This window comes from Amblyomma mixtum, chromosome 8 (genome assembly GCF_055824585.1).
Source record: "Amblyomma mixtum isolate Tamu chromosome 8, ASM5582458v1, whole genome shotgun sequence".
Lineage (NCBI taxonomy): Eukaryota > Metazoa > Arthropoda > Arachnida > Ixodida > Ixodidae > Amblyomma > Amblyomma mixtum.
In genome coordinates this window covers 15,406,307-15,421,653 of record NC_143019.1, presented here as the reverse complement: position 1 = coordinate 15,421,653, position 15,347 = coordinate 15,406,307, and the positions used below count along the sequence as shown (strand labels likewise).

Sequence of the window (15,347 nt, the reverse complement as noted above, 5' to 3'; positions counted from 1 at the left end):
GGCTGGAAGCACTGTACGTCACGGGGGTATAACTCAGGTCGATCTGCACTGAGCGGCCGTAATTGACCTAAATCTGGAGCTGGACTACGAAGTGCGCACGCATTCAAACCGCTTTCAACTCTCGGTCCCGCCTTGGGGAAACCGTCCGTGACGGCTAATGTGCAGCTGGGTTTATCAACGTTGATGAAATCTTGCGCAAGGACCGCCGTTCATATGAGATGCGGTGCGATAAACCACAGGTGCAGTGAATAGGAAACGTCACAGCGGAAGTACCATATGGTCCTTTTTTTTTTCCTTTCTATTCCTGGCTTGTCTCGTTGTATATCACAGTGAATTGACCAACTTGCCCAGCTTTATAACCTTTCTAATCGGGGTGCAGGATGGACGCTGGTGGTTAGGCTAGCGATCTTCAGGACGGCGGTTTGTTATAGCTCTTCCGTAAATGCACGGGTAATTGCCATTGGCCGGTGCTCCAGAGAGAAGTTTATAGGCTGCTGAATAGTTCTCACCCATAGGCAGGATAGTTCTTACCCATAGGCAGGCCCATGAAAATCCTACTTTTGTAGGGGAGAATTTCTGGGCAGAATTAACGGCCTAGTTCCATCCCCAAACGTTGGTTGAAAGTATACATTATAAAGCTCATCATCCAAAGGCTCAACTTCGAAGAAACCTTACCGGCATTCCTCAGCTCTAAATAGATGGCGAGAGCGTTGTGCACGTAGGCGATGGCCACAGTACTTCGACCATTTCTTTCCTATTGTAGCCTGCTGAGAAATAAATTCCAACGTTTAAGTTTATTAAGAATGGAGGTATACCCTTAGATCACGGTACTCGGTTGACAACTCTACATTAAAACGGTAACGCATGGACACCACAGCCCGTGGTGTCCATGCGAGGTGGGCGCATGGACACCACGGGCACTTACTACAGTCCTTGTACTTGGGGTTTACGTGCCCTTCTGTGCGCTCCTTCCTCTTATAGAGAGACCTGCCTTATAGAGACCTGCATTTTCGGTTTGCGAAATTTAGTGCGTGCGAAATAATCTAACGGCGAAATCATTAGCAAGACTTTGAGGTATAGAATAATAAGTTTGCAGTATTCGCCGCAAAAGTAATGTGGGTGGTCCGTTACGGTGAAGTGATAGCACTCGACACCCCGCACTTCCGTTTATATACTCGCACAGTCAGATGTTGTCACGAAGGCAAAAAATGCACAGGAACACCTAATTACATTGACTTTTAATTCGATAGCATTAGAAGCTGTTGAGGGCCGCCGCGGTGGCTCAGCGGTTAGGGTGTTCGGCTGCTGACCCAAGACGCTTGTTCGATTCCGGCCGCGGGGATTGAATTTCGATGGAGGCTAAATACCAGAGGCCCGTGTGCTGTGCGATGTCAGTGCACGTTAAAGAACCCCAGGTGGTCGAAATTTCCGGAGCCCTTCACTACGGCCTCCCTCATAGCCTGAGTTGCTTTGGGACGTTAAACCCCAATAAACCAAACCAAGCTGTTGATATATTTAGGGATGTGACGTCACTTCCGGTCTAGTGATGTCCCTGCCCTCCAGCCAATGGGAATTATCAGGTGTGGTGACGTCACCTTCCTTCAGCCAATGACCCGGTCTGGTGAAGTCTCTTACCACCAGCTAACGAGAATGACCAGGTCTGGTGACGTCATTTCCCCCAGCCAACGGGAATTATTCGCTCTGGTGACGTCGTTTTCCTGCGGCCAGCGGTATAATTTTATGACCGATGGCACAATTTTTTTTTCCCCGATGACACTTTTACTGCCATCGCAATAACACTCCAGGCTTACTCGTGGGGAGCCGGGTAAAATTATCCTTCATGGTGCCGTGAATGACGCAGGCGTGATCGGTGCCCTGGTGGCCACCGCGGTGGACCTGCTGGTGTTCTCGGCGAGCCCGCCCACCCTGCAGGTGTAGATTGAGATCCTCATGACGGTGCCCATCCTCTGGCTTCCTACATACATCGTCACCCGCGGACTGGTAAGCTCCATGTTCTCGATGCGCTGTTAGAGCCCCGCGGGAGTAGGTCAAGAGCAAATTCAAGCACTCCTTAGAGCTGTCAGATCTTGATACTCGTTGGTGAACACCGGGCAGGGCCGGATTAAGAAAAGTGGGGGCCCTGGGCTAATGCGCATCTAGGCCCCCTCTCCCTTTTCCTCCACTGATCCCCGTGCCCCCTGCTGCACTACTCGAGCCGCCGCGGTGGCTCAGTGGTTATGGCGCTCGGCTGCTGCCCCGAAAGACGCCGGTTCGATCCCGGCCGCGGCGGTTGAATTTCTTTGTGGGAGAAATTCTAGAGACTCGTGTACTGTGCGATGTCAGTGCACGTTAAAGAACCCCGGTGGTCGAAATTTCCGGAGCCCTTCACTACGGCGTCTCTCATAACCTGAGTCGCTTTGGGACGTTAAATCCCCATAAACCAAACCACTACTGGAATGTATCCCATGTTTCATTGTAATTCCACCTAATTAAAATGAACGAAGTGCGATCAATGGGATTCGTGTAACAGTAACGCAGTAGCATTAGTTTTGCGCACAAAACACTACGGGACTCTTGGAACGCGCGACACGTGTCCGTCGGTGCCCGAGCGCCGAACGCCACGGAAGAGCCGCGTGAGCCGACCGACATCATGCGAGGCTGCATTGCAGCTAAATTGCAGCGCGCTGCGTGCGCCGCCCTCTCCTTTTTCACTGACACCGTGCACAAGCCGACAGACAGGTTTTTGTTCGCAGCACTGTTTTAATGCTAACGCATTAAAGAAAAGCAGGCTGAGCTAGCTTCCTACAGTCGAGCTGGGTGCTTCGGCAGCGACTACGAAATAGAAACACTCGTTAATTAGTGCCCCGAGAGGGTAATATTAAAAGTTGTTAAAATTAATTTGACTACACGATGAACGTTTACTACTGCCCTCACGAGGCGCATTTGAATAGCAGAATTAAAGTCCTGGATGAGTGGTGAGCGTGCTCGGCGCTGAGCCGAGTATCCGGGTTCAAATCCAGCCGCACGGCGGCCGCGTTTTGATGGAGGCGAAATGCAAAAATGCGCCCATATGCTGTGCGATTTCAGAGCACGTTAAAGATCCCCAGGTGGTCGAAATTATTCCCGAGAGCTCCAAAACGGCACCTCTTTTTTTTGCTGCCGCGGTGAATCAGTGGTCATGGCGCTCGGCTGCTGACCCGAAAGATGCGGATTCGATCCCGGCCACGGCGGTCGAATTTCGATGGAGGCGAAATTCTAGAGGCCCATGTACTGTGCGATGTCAGTGCACGTTAAAGAACCCCAGGTGGTCGAAATTTATTGGCAGTCTGCTATCATTTTCTTGTACTAATGAATTATTTTTTGGGGCAAAACGTAATGCTCTTGCTTCACTGTCGGGCGACGTCCTTTGCAAATTTGTAGCTTGACACAGTAGAAAGAAAGACTGTGCATCCATCAAGGCGTTACAAATGCAAACTGTGGGCTTTGCACCAGATCTCCTTATTTTTTATTCAAAGAAAAGTCGTGGGAAAGTACATAATACTTGCCAATTAATGCTCCAAAGCTAGACAGAGGACATTGAAGGATGCCCTGCTGCGGGGTCCAGGTTACTTTTGACCACCGGCAGTTTTGTAATGTGTACTGGCATTCATGCATTTTAACAAAATATTGTTAAAATGCATAAATGCTGCTGTCAGTGTAGTCGGCATTAAGAGAAAAAATTCCGGTGGCCCTCCTGTCACTAAGTCACGTGGCCTTGTGACGTTATCACAACCTGGATCTCAGAAACCCCACCAGTGGCTGTGTTTGAAACAGCCGCTGTTCCAAACATAGCCACCTTCTGTGGCAGTGGCACATCACTTAACCGCTCCTCCATTGTGCCAGGATCGGTAGGAGGACTTCCTCCGTTCAATAAATGTAAAGTAGGGAATGGCCAATATTGCATACTTGGGCATGTAGGTAGAACCTAGGCGACAGAGAAGGACTACTTGTGTGAGAGGTATCAGTAATGCTATTGCACTGTATCCTTAAGTGTGGGTTAAGCGTTACGTGATGGCGAAGTAATTCTTAAGTTCAGGTTAAGCGTTACATGATGGCGTAGGAATTCTGAAGTGTAGGTTAAGCTTTACATGATGGCGAAGGAACGAATAGTTTCCATGGCTGTGAAGTGATATGCCAAGAAAACCCTAGGCCACTGAAGGGACCATTTACGCTATCACATCATACCCTGAAGGCGGGGCTTAAATGCTCCATCAGGTTTTTGTCCCTAGCTAAATGCATATGAGCATTGAAACCGTGGTGTGGTGCTCGTCAGCTAAGTGCCTAAGCCACTGAGTTTTTGTGTAAACATTGGATTAGGGCGCTTAGCTTGTACTAGCTAAGTATAATAAGCCTCTTAGTAATCAACTTGCCTAACCTTGTTTTCTGGTGGCAAGATGTATTAGGCTGTTTCATTTCGACCAAGTTGTCTATCCACTGGAGAGAGAACTTAGAGCAGTCAGAATAATGAACACAACAGGAAGGGCACTTCTCACTGTACTTCCAGTGGTTGACCCTCTTGTCTGTCCTGGCTTCACTTGTTGCATCAAGTTGCTGATTGTATGGTTCTACACAGGGCGCGTGGCTATTGAATACTTGGATCCAAACCCCGAAGTGCAGAAGAAGTACGCCTTCAAGTGTCACCGTGCCAAAGACAGCAATGGCATCGAGCTCATCTACCCTGTGAACGCAACTGTGAACGCATTCCACAACTTGTACAACACATTTGCGGCGGGAGACAGTGACGGCCACGTGAACATCTGGGACGGCTTCAACAAGAAGCGTCTCTGTCAGTTCCACAAGTACCCATCGAGCATTGCATCCCTGGCCTTTAGCCATGATGGCTCGCTGTTGGTTATTCATTCCTCTGCGAACAGGGCGAGATTCATAAAAAAACCGCACGACGCCATCTTTGTGCGTCGTGTCACTGATCAGGAGACAAAGCCGAAACAACTCCATTATCACTGACTTGTTTTTGTTTTATTTCTTTATTTTATTCAATAAACATGAATGTTTAACTCTGAACACCTGTACTGTCTCCACTTCAGCACCCCTTTTGAAGTGACCTTGTGAATTGTTCTTTTTCCGTTTTCATTTTGCTGGATGACTTTTGAGCTTATAAGCTTTTAAGCAACAGGCATTAGCTGCATATGGAAAGTGTACAGCTTGGTTGATTTCAAGAAGCAAAATTGGTTGTTAGTAAGTGGAGCTCAATGCTCACAGTACTTTCATCCAATATTTTCCTTGTTTGCATTAGCTGAACTCAAATTAGAATATCGAAAATTCGAACTCGCCAGAATCGAGCTTTTGGTTCATTCGAACTGACGAATTGGCCGCGTCTGAATTACGTGTATCTCAGTAAGAAAAAATGCCCACTAATTTGAATGCACGAGCGAGTGCCACTGTTAATTCGCTCAGTCTGAGCTGAGATTTGCCATCGGGCATACGCAGGCCAGAAGTTGAGTGGTCGCACGGCGAACGAGTAACCACGGCGAACCACGGCGAACGATTGCATAAGCTGCCACGCGCAACTAGTCTGCTGCGCTGAAATTGGCCATGGTTTCTTTGCGGCAACCGAAAGCTCCTCGCGAACATAAACGTAAGCCCAGCTGTGCTGCTGAGAAACGTAGCAAAACATTTTAAAATTCTATGTTTTGGGCATAGGAACGTTTCTTTCCGCTTGGTAAGCGGCTTTGGGCAGAGTTTCGTGAGAATAGTATGGCAACACTGGGATAGCAGACGGCGAGTACGTCTCACGAAACTCTGCCGCGGCTTTTGTGGAAACCCTCGCACATTGACTTACATTAGAGGAGTGAAGACTGTCACCAGCGCTGAAATCACATACACAGCCAGTTTAAACCACTAGAGTGGTTTATCACTGAAACAATGTTATTTATTTCTGTCACCAATATCGGCAACTGTTATTTTGCTGGTCCTGGACTAGGGTGACTGGTATCCCCATCGAGGCGCCCAGTTGTGGACGTGATGTCACTGCGTTGTTACTGTGGTGGCAGTCGTAACTTAAGAAAAGAATATATCTAGAAAATCAGAGCTAAATATAACGATTTACTTGTAGTGGCAAACAAAAAAGTCAGTGGTGGGAATGCTGCGGCGATTGCGCAAACTTGCGCCTTTATATTAAATCTGATACATGCTGCTACAAAGTGCCGAGGGGCTGCACATGCGCGGGAAGGCTTAGCGCGGTTTACGTGTCCGCTGTTTGGAACGCCTTTGTCGGTGACTGCTTTGCACCCGCCGCGGTGACTCAATTGTTAGGCGCTCGGCTACTGTGCCGCAGTACCTGGGTGCGAACCCGACCGCGGCGGCCGCGTCTCAATGGAGGCGAAATGCGGAAGGCGCCCGTATTCTGCGATGTTATTGCATGTTAAAAATCCTCAGGTGGTCGAAATTATTCCGGAGACCTCCACTGCGGCACCGCGGGTGCACAGTACCATGTAGTAACTGAGCTGACGTCGCATGAACAGAGGCTTCGGACGACGTAGGCGGGACTCGCCTCAGGATATTAGGGACGGAAACTACCTTGACCGGGTAGTTTTGCCGGTAGAAATCCGTCAATGCATTAGAGTCGGAGCGCTCCCTACCCAATGGGCATTGGAAGTCCCATGGATGTCCTGCGGATGTTTAGGATGTCTGCACGACGTCCATGGGAGGTTCAGTGCCCATCGGGTAAGAATGTGCTGGTGGGTCGTCACGATGGACGGAGAGGGCCAAGGCGCAGCTCCTTAGAGAAAAATACTCGGGGGATGGAAGCACCGTGGAGTCTCCGCTGGGAGCATTTCCCGCAAGGTAGTAGCCTCGGCAGTTACGCGAGCAGAGTTGGGATGGCTGAAGAGGATACTACAACGCTAGGAATTACTCAGGAAGGCGCCAGCACCATTCTTTGCGATTACAAGACGGTCCTCCGCAACATTGCGCGAGGGCGAATCTCCGCCAACGAGTACCACGATGCCAAAAGGCAGGAAAGTTATTGGCCTGGTTTGGGTCCCGGCTCATGAAGGGGCCGCTCACCAGTACGCTCGAGGTTTTGTCAGCCGTGCTGGTGAGGAAGACTCCGACGCGGGGACCTTGCGAATTGAGACGCTGGACAGCTGCCAGGCCATTGCGAGTTATTACAGAGATCTTAGGGGCGAGTCTGCCTGCCCCGAATACGTCGCTGAGCCGAGATCAAGCCACCACGGGGAGGCGACTGCAGACACGGTCGCTGCCAAATTCATGGATCAGTGCGAATATATTTCTGATCTAGTAAATCCTTACTGCCAGCGTTGCGGTGAACTAGCAACGCTGGACCACATAATTTGGGATTGCGCGGAGGATCTCTCTCCAGCAGGCCTGGTTATAGCTCCCTCAAAAGCATGGGAAGCGTACAGTCCAAGGCCGTGGCAAGAGTGCAAGAGGTAGCCAGAAATATTTTTCGAGGGTGTCATTCGCCGGCGGTAGAAAAGTAAAAGAAAGCCTGCGCCCAAACAGTATCGTAGTCCATAGAGTTAAAATACTTTTAATTACTTTCATAAAGCCGAAGGGTCCGTCGTTTCGTTCACTCTAATCTCCACATAAAATACTTGTGCACACAGGATTGCGTGAACTTGATTCGCAGAGAACATACGTAAAAAACGAAAAGTCGCGGCAGTTTCAACTATTTTCATGTGATTTACAACAACACAAGAGCTTCTGCTCAATAGCAAAGTCAGCAACTGCGAACGAATGGTATTTGTCAAAATTTATACTTCATGCATGTAAACCTGCGCCCGGCCGCAGAGGCGCTTAAAAAAAGCACTTTTTATTTCCGTAATAGTTTATGATCATTTGAGGACAACGCAAAGGATGAAAAAGTAGGCTGACGTGAAAAGGTATGTTTAATCGGGTGAACTGTGCCTACTGTTAAAAGGAGTGCCATACTTCGTGCGGTAGCGAAGAGGTGTGATTCTTCTCAGCACTAAGTTCCGCTTCCTATTCTAGAGCCACGACAACGTAGTACATACATCGATCTTTTCAGGAATAAACCGACACTCTTCTTATTTTTGCTTTTACATTTTAATATATCGATGCGGTGTGTAAATAGCATCGGCGAAATAAAAAGGCCGAAAGGTGTGTGAGAGAGAGGAGATGCGGCACTCAGAAAATTTCGGGGGGGGGGGGGGGGGGGGGGAAGGGGTGCTCTGGCACTGACCCCGCAATGTGCAATATTCGCAACATTCGCAACATTCGCAATATCCACAATATTCGCAATGTGCTTTCCTTCACTGTTTATGCTCTAGTGATATAATGGTAACGTTCCAAGGCGCCCGTTCAAGTGAGCGCGGTTTCATCGATAACCTGCCTTATTCCGTTGCCGTCTCTCCTATCGGGGTGAATAGGTGACGTTGCACTTGCATGAAGCAGCCTGAAAAAAGTCAGTCGAGCGCGGTAGGGCGAGAGCCTAAAACTTAGGTGAAACAATGCGATCGCCGCCTAAAAAAAAAAGAAACAAAGGTTTTTGCTGTAGCCTCAGATGGAACACGTGCGAAGTGGCAAAAGATAAGGTCACACACGCTTGTTCTCGGCACGGCGGGCGAGAATTCGCGAGATTAGGCCTAAGTCTACCGGGCAGTAGCGATGCGGCGGCAGCATAGCCGCGCCCTTTCAGTGGTGCTCGGGTGTAATTATCTTAATTATTGGTGACGTTGTTGGAAACTGACCTTGACTGAGTGAACTAATGAAACCCTTCCTGCCTCGCTCGTCTCCTGAAGCCCTGCATTAATTGGGGCCTTGAAACTATTGTCAAGTTAGAGTCGGACCAGAATTGAAGAACCCAGCTATTACCGCGGCGCCTGACAACGTCGTGTTTGTGCCACCTGTTCGCCTGTCCATCGCTAAACACGGCGGATAACCTCTTCAATCACGAAACAACGAACTTCTGCAAAGGTACCACTGCTGCCAGCTTGTCAACGAAGTGCGGTGTTTTCGGCGTCGCCCCTTCAAAAGGGGAACTCGGCTTGCATGGACGATGCCTTCCCAAAGCTTCATCCGCGGCAGCAAGAACGGTAAGTGCGATTACAATCGGTCCGTTCTGCTACTCGCACTGCTGGATTCGCGAGTTTTGCAATACTCGAGCTTCTGTTAGCGTAGAAAATGCGCTGAACGCACTTACGAAGATAGCGTAACAACTTTTATCCGGAGTGATTTCTGGCGCCAGTCGCAGAAGCACAGCTAGCTGTAAGCAGGGATAGGCAACATGCGATCATGTGTAGCTGAGGGGTGATCGCGTGTCTGTTGTTGGTCTAGAAGTTAGGGCACAGCTGCAAGCAACGATAGGCAGCACGCAGTGATGTGTAGCTGAGAGGTGATCGCTGATCTAGAAGTCAAAGGCACGCCCTGAGACGAGCGTCTCTTCTAGAAAGCTGGGAGGGAAGTAAGCACCGAAGTTGTCGCTCAGCGATTACTGCAGATTAAGGAATTAGAAGCACTGTTTTTCCCGGTACCGCAGGGATGGAACTTTCGTACCAGTGGGTTTAAGCATTCTCCTTTAGGAGAGAAAAGGAAATGTGGGGAGGTTAGTTGGAAGAGGACACCGGATCGATACCCTGCACTGGGGGAAATGGATGAGAGGATGTCAAGGTGCACGAGAAACGGTAAAGCGCTGTTCTCTAAAGAATGAAAGAGCCGTTCCACTTCGTAACACCTTAGAAGCCTTCATTTTTTAGGTGATAGAAAGGCACGAGATTGGCTAGCATCGGCCCGAATGCTCCGTCTTTTGCATCGATTGCACTGGCACGCATATATTGACGAGGGGGCCCGAAGTTTCGCCGAGACTTCAGCCCACTCAAGTTGCGCTACTATGAACTATGTCGAGGGCATTTTGTTGGCACTGTGTGGAGGGGGGTGGGCATTTTGTTGAACTGCGTGGAGGGCATTGTGCTGCCGGCTGCCTGCCTCAGCTTGATGTGCCGCTCTGCGTTCGCACAACAGAGTACGCGGCCCTGTAATTAGCCACAATGTGTACGCAGAAGCAGAAAACCTTCGCAACGTTGTCGCAAAAAAGCCCTTGGCGTGAAATTCCTAACTATTCGGCTCCGGCATACATGATCGTATCGCACAGATCTTCATTAACTAGTCGCGTTCTTTTATTTTTGATACCTTTTGATCGGCCACAACAAGAAGTAGGACCAGATTCATGCCAAGCTGTCGCAGACACGATGCGCTGCCAAGTTCCAATGCTATCGGGATTTGTTCGCCTATCTACGTAGCGGTTTGTTGCGATTATCTTTACAGTCACCATTCAGGTTCATCACCGCCGACGCGCGGCCTTAGCAATCGTCTTTCGCCAGGACTCGCGTATGCGCGCCAGACGTGATTATAAGGCTGGCGAAATATCGCAGTTTTGAAGCGAAAAGCTTCACTACCCGCACTACAGCCGCGCTTAGCGTGAGCCGTCGGAGCCAAGATTTGCCGCAGCTGCGCATGCGCGAAACCGAGCGACGTCACGCGCGGCGCAGGTGGCCGCCGCCGCGCCGACTCCGCCGCCTGACCGTTCGGCTAGTTCGGCGCAGCCGCGCGCTACTGCGCATGTGCGCCGCCTCCTCACCGCCGCTACTACTGCGCGCTCGCCGCCTCGACACCGTTTGACCTTTCGCTGCAGCCGCGTGTTTACCACAGTTACTACGTATGCGCAAGGAGGGCTATATAACGCGCTTGCCTACACCGTTATCGTGGTGCTCCCAGTGCATTGTGCGCGAACTGCGACAGCCATGACGTCAAGCAAAGCATAACTGCAGCTTTTCGCTTGTATATCCAGGCTTAACCAGAGCTAAGCCACTGCCATTTTTTTTCACTTATGATTTCGCAATGTTAGAAACTGTTCGCAGAAAAGTATGTATACGGGCTTTGCCAAAAACACCATATATGTTTCACCTAAGATGTTCAGCAATTTTTTAATATGGGCTTTTTCAGTTAGAAGAGTGCTTTTTATCAGCATAGCATTGTCAGCGGTATAGCTCATCAGAGTACTGCTAAAACATGCTAACTTGTAGGCTGGTTAACTAAACTTTGCAGTTGTTGCTCAGTTTTATTTAGTGAGATGCGTGAAATCCTTCGTGAGTAATATCCATGCCAGTTTTTAGAATTTCGAAAACGCATTTACTTTCGCCCCGCCACGGTGGCTCAGTGGTTACGGCGCTCGGCTGCTGACCCGAAAGACGCGGGTTCGATCCCGGCCGCGGAGGCCGAATTTCGATGAAGGCGAAATTCTAGAGGTCCGTGTGCTGTGCGATGTCAGTGCACGTTAAAGAACCCCAGGTGGTCGAAATTTCCGGAGCCCTTCACTATAAAGGCGTCCCTCATAGCCTAAGTTTTAAACCCCAATAAACCAATAAACCAAACCAAAAGCATTTACTTTCGGTGCCAACAATTTTGCCTACGTCGCGTCAAAATACACGCGCTCTCGAAAAGCTTGCAGGCGAAGCAACCCCTGCAGTGCTCGTCCAAATAGCCAAAATATGTTGGGCCATAGCGCGGAGAGCAGCTGCGTTTCAATTCTGAAAACTGATATTCATATTATTTGCGCTGGGCCACATGCCTATCAGTAAATAAGGAGACTAACAGTAATAATTAAAAGTTCACTATTTTATATCAGTTACCATCCTACTAGTTAGTAGTTCTTAACTGTATTCTGATGCGCTACACTGCGGACAATGCTGTGCTGAAAAAGCGCTCGTGTAGCTCAAAAAGCCCATTTTCAAAACTCGCAGGTCTTCTTAAGTGAAAAACTCGGTATGTATACAGTACAGCCTGCCTAGTTCGAATCCGGGCCATGCACCGTGGCTCGCTTTGGCGGTCCAAATCTGTCGGCTGTGAGGCGAACTGTTGCTCACCTGTCCGGGACTTCCCAGAGTGCTATAGACAGCCCCAGTACACGACATATAAACAAACTTTTTTTGGCTGTTTTCCTACAGCGGTTGCATAGTCCAGCGCAAAATGAAGGTTCACTGTCGCTTAGGCCGAAAGGCACCAACAACTTTTTACTGGTGTAAGGTTCGTTTACTCGCCAGCCAATAATAAAAATGGCGGTACAGTGTTGAGAAACCTAATGACTAGCTGTGCTGATGTGTGCTGTACTCAGCCTTCTTGAGGCATTGCACAGCGTTAGAGTACTTTATTTTAGGTGAATTAGGCCCGAAGTGATCGCCTGCAAATCGCCAGACTACGTATTATCGTGCTCAGCATGCAGTTCAGCGCCTGCATTCGACGTCGACCATGCAGCGGTATGCGCTACGCGGTCGCAAGGTTAGTTGGTGGAGCGTTGTCTAGGAAAAAGTAAATATAGCTGTAATTTAAACGTACACTGAATAGTAATCTGAACTCGTCTTTTTACCGCGGGAACTCGATCTACACGTTCTAGGAATTCTTAGAAATTTCGAATTATAGTCCTGTGCGACCGATTTCCTCAATTTAAATCGAATTAAACTTCCGTCTCCCGCCTTTTTTTGAACTCGCCGCAGACGGTAGGAGGAGTCAACCGATATTTCAACCAGTTCCGTGGCGGCTTGCCGCTCTGCCATCGGCGGAATGATACGTACCGGTCGGCGAAAGCAAAGAGTCCGCGCGTATTTTTATTTCTGTGGGCCTAATTTGCGGCTATGTAGCCTCTGGCTGGAGTAATTTATTCACGGCAACCTAAAAAACAAAATACAAGCGAAAGCGAAGCCGCCACACGACCGCCTGAAAGGCACTTCACGCGTTAGTTGACTGCTCCTACCGTCTGCGGCGAGTTCAAAAAAAGGTGGGAGCCGGGACGTTTAATCCGATTTAAATTACGGAAATCGGTCGCACAGGACAATAATTCGAAGTTTCCATGAATGCTCGGAACGTGTAGATCGAGTTCCCGCGCTAAAAAGACTAGCTTCGATTACTCTTCGGTGCACCTTTAACACACACCACACAGAAAGACTGACGGGACGGGACGGGCTCCGAACGACAGCGCCCGTCCTGTCCGCCTTTCTGTGTGCTGTGTGTTAAATTAGCCCTGTTTTTACCTTTTGTTAGATAGACACCGCTTGAATGTGTCGTGATGGACACTGCAGAAGACCATGCACTTTCTAGTACCAGCTGCGTGTATAACTTTCCGACACCGCCGGGCGACCGCTGCTTTGTGATTGGAGCTCCGCCTATAACTTGAGTATTTCAAGACATAGTGAGCGCCATGGTGTCCGTTCATGGCGTCTGTGGCAACAGTGTTCAGAGTTTCGCTTGAACAGCGTGGGATCCCCACGACTGTATGGTACACGAGTCACTGTCGCTGCTATGTCGACTTCCTTTCGATGATCCCAGGCAAAAGTTAATTCACCCAAGAAATGGTTTGCTTTGGAAGTCACATTTACAGACCTGCCTGCATTTTGTAACCGTTACGTAACTCTATGCTGAGCCACGTTGCAAACTTTACTACGTTTTCTGGCGTGCAGGGGCTTGTCAGTTCTGGTGAATGACCGTGACGTTTTCTCTTTACCGCAAAGTCAGTTTTTTTTAGTGCTTCGGCAGTAGACGGATCAGTACCGAGGCACTTGATCGTCATTACCTATGGCGTCCTAAAAATCACCCTCAGTTCCGTCTGCCTGCCAGGTAGCACCGAAGCATTAGACCAATGTGACATTTTTCTTTTGGTCAAACGTTAATTAAGTTTTCTTAATGACCTTTTTTAATAATTTCTTTACGTTACAGATGAACATCCTAGTAAACTTTTTCTAACATTAATTAAACATTATAACAACGTAAATGTAATATTGTCGAAAATAATGAAGCAACCCTGCACTAGTATGCAGGCCCACCATTGTGACAATTTAATCAACGCTTTGCAAGGACCAGCAACGAAGGCGACACTTCGTCTCCACAGTAGAGCACAACATGCGACTAGAATGTACTTACCTCCGAAAGTATGCAGTGGAGTCAAGCTTACACGCCCATTACTGAGAGGTGTCCCATGAGTGGTAGTAGCGAAAGGATAATAAGCAGTTTAACAAAATAATCTGCTTGAGCATGTTACCTATGGCGGGCACAATCTAAGAGATTGAGTTGCGCGAAGCACTGCTAGTTGAAAAACATGTTTACTGTAAAATTAGTGGAGAGTGTTCTGGGACTCGGTGCTAGAAATATATCTGCAGTGTTTTATAGTTATGATTCAAATATAATAATGTTTAATAAACAATAAGGAGACATTGCTGACTTGGAACGTTAAATATATGTTTATGCTGCAGCGTTTACCATCATTTGTTCATTTTTAACATTATAACAAGAGTTGAAAGCCAGGATTGGAATAATATTTATGTTCAGTGTTAAACTAATTTTTATGTGTAACATATAAACTTAAATATTAATTTCTAACAGTTAATGCAACGTTTCAATGTAACAATGTTACTGAACTTGCATAAATTTTTCATAAGATTGTTCTAATTTTCCGTGCTACCTGGGCGTGGCCAGCATATCGCCTTTGACACGAGTGGGGATGTGGGAGGGACAGCTTTATTTTAACAAAAAGGATCCTTTGTTCTTGACCAAGAGTCCAGGCGTCTGTGCTTCACTGAGAACTCTGTACACTTGCCATGATTGGCTAGCTGGTTGAGCAACTAGCAGAATGTCATTCCATGAGGAGGCGGACCGGTTGGGTATGGGGGACCTGCCATCGGTTGGGGGCATTCCTACACCGTGTACTGTGCGATGTCAGTGCGCGTTAAAGAACCCCAGGTGGTCGAAATTTCCGGAGCCCTCCACTACGGCGTCCCTCATAGCCTGAGGCGCTTTGGGACGTTAAACCCCCATAAAACGTCCCCCACAGGTTGTGTATGAGGGTGCCTTGGCCGCCCCACATGTTGAGCAGAGTAGGGAGGTCAAGGTGGGGTGGTGGCGATGAAGGAGGTGCGATGAATGTCTGCAGTTGCCGCCAGACTGCACTGTATTTTGAATTTCGTGTACGGTGAGGTGGTGGGAGGGTAAGCGCCTGTTTTTGTAATAAGTGGTTTTTTTTTATGTGAGAAGAGCCCGAGAGGATTCCTGCGTGGGTTTGGGTGTCCCATCTTCTTGGGGCCTGAAGGATAGTTCTCGAGTCAGCGTATGAACACGCTGGTTACCGGGGATCGATACTTACCCAGGAACCCACGTGAGGGTTATCTCTTGGTTAAGCGTATGTCCTGATGCGAGAATGCGTCGGGCGATTGACGTGATAACGCTTTGCTGAGTGACGGTACACAGCTTTGGAGACGGTGGAGATATCCGTGATGTTGGGATCTTGTGCATAGTGTATAAGCACCAAGCCCATGGCCGCGCCT

The 15,347-nt window shown here is 48.7% G+C and overlaps 1 long non-coding RNA gene across 1 annotated transcript; it reads left to right on the top strand.

Annotated features, from left to right (window-relative positions):
• Window positions 1-1,792: 1,792 nt before the first annotated feature.
• Window positions 1,793-5,061, top strand: LOC149331452 (uncharacterized). The gene is made up of 2 exons (XR_016284847.1): window positions 1,793-2,001; window positions 4,613-5,061. It is a non-coding gene; the product is annotated as an uncharacterized LOC149331452 (long non-coding RNA).
• Window positions 5,062-15,347: the final 10,286 nt, after the last annotated feature.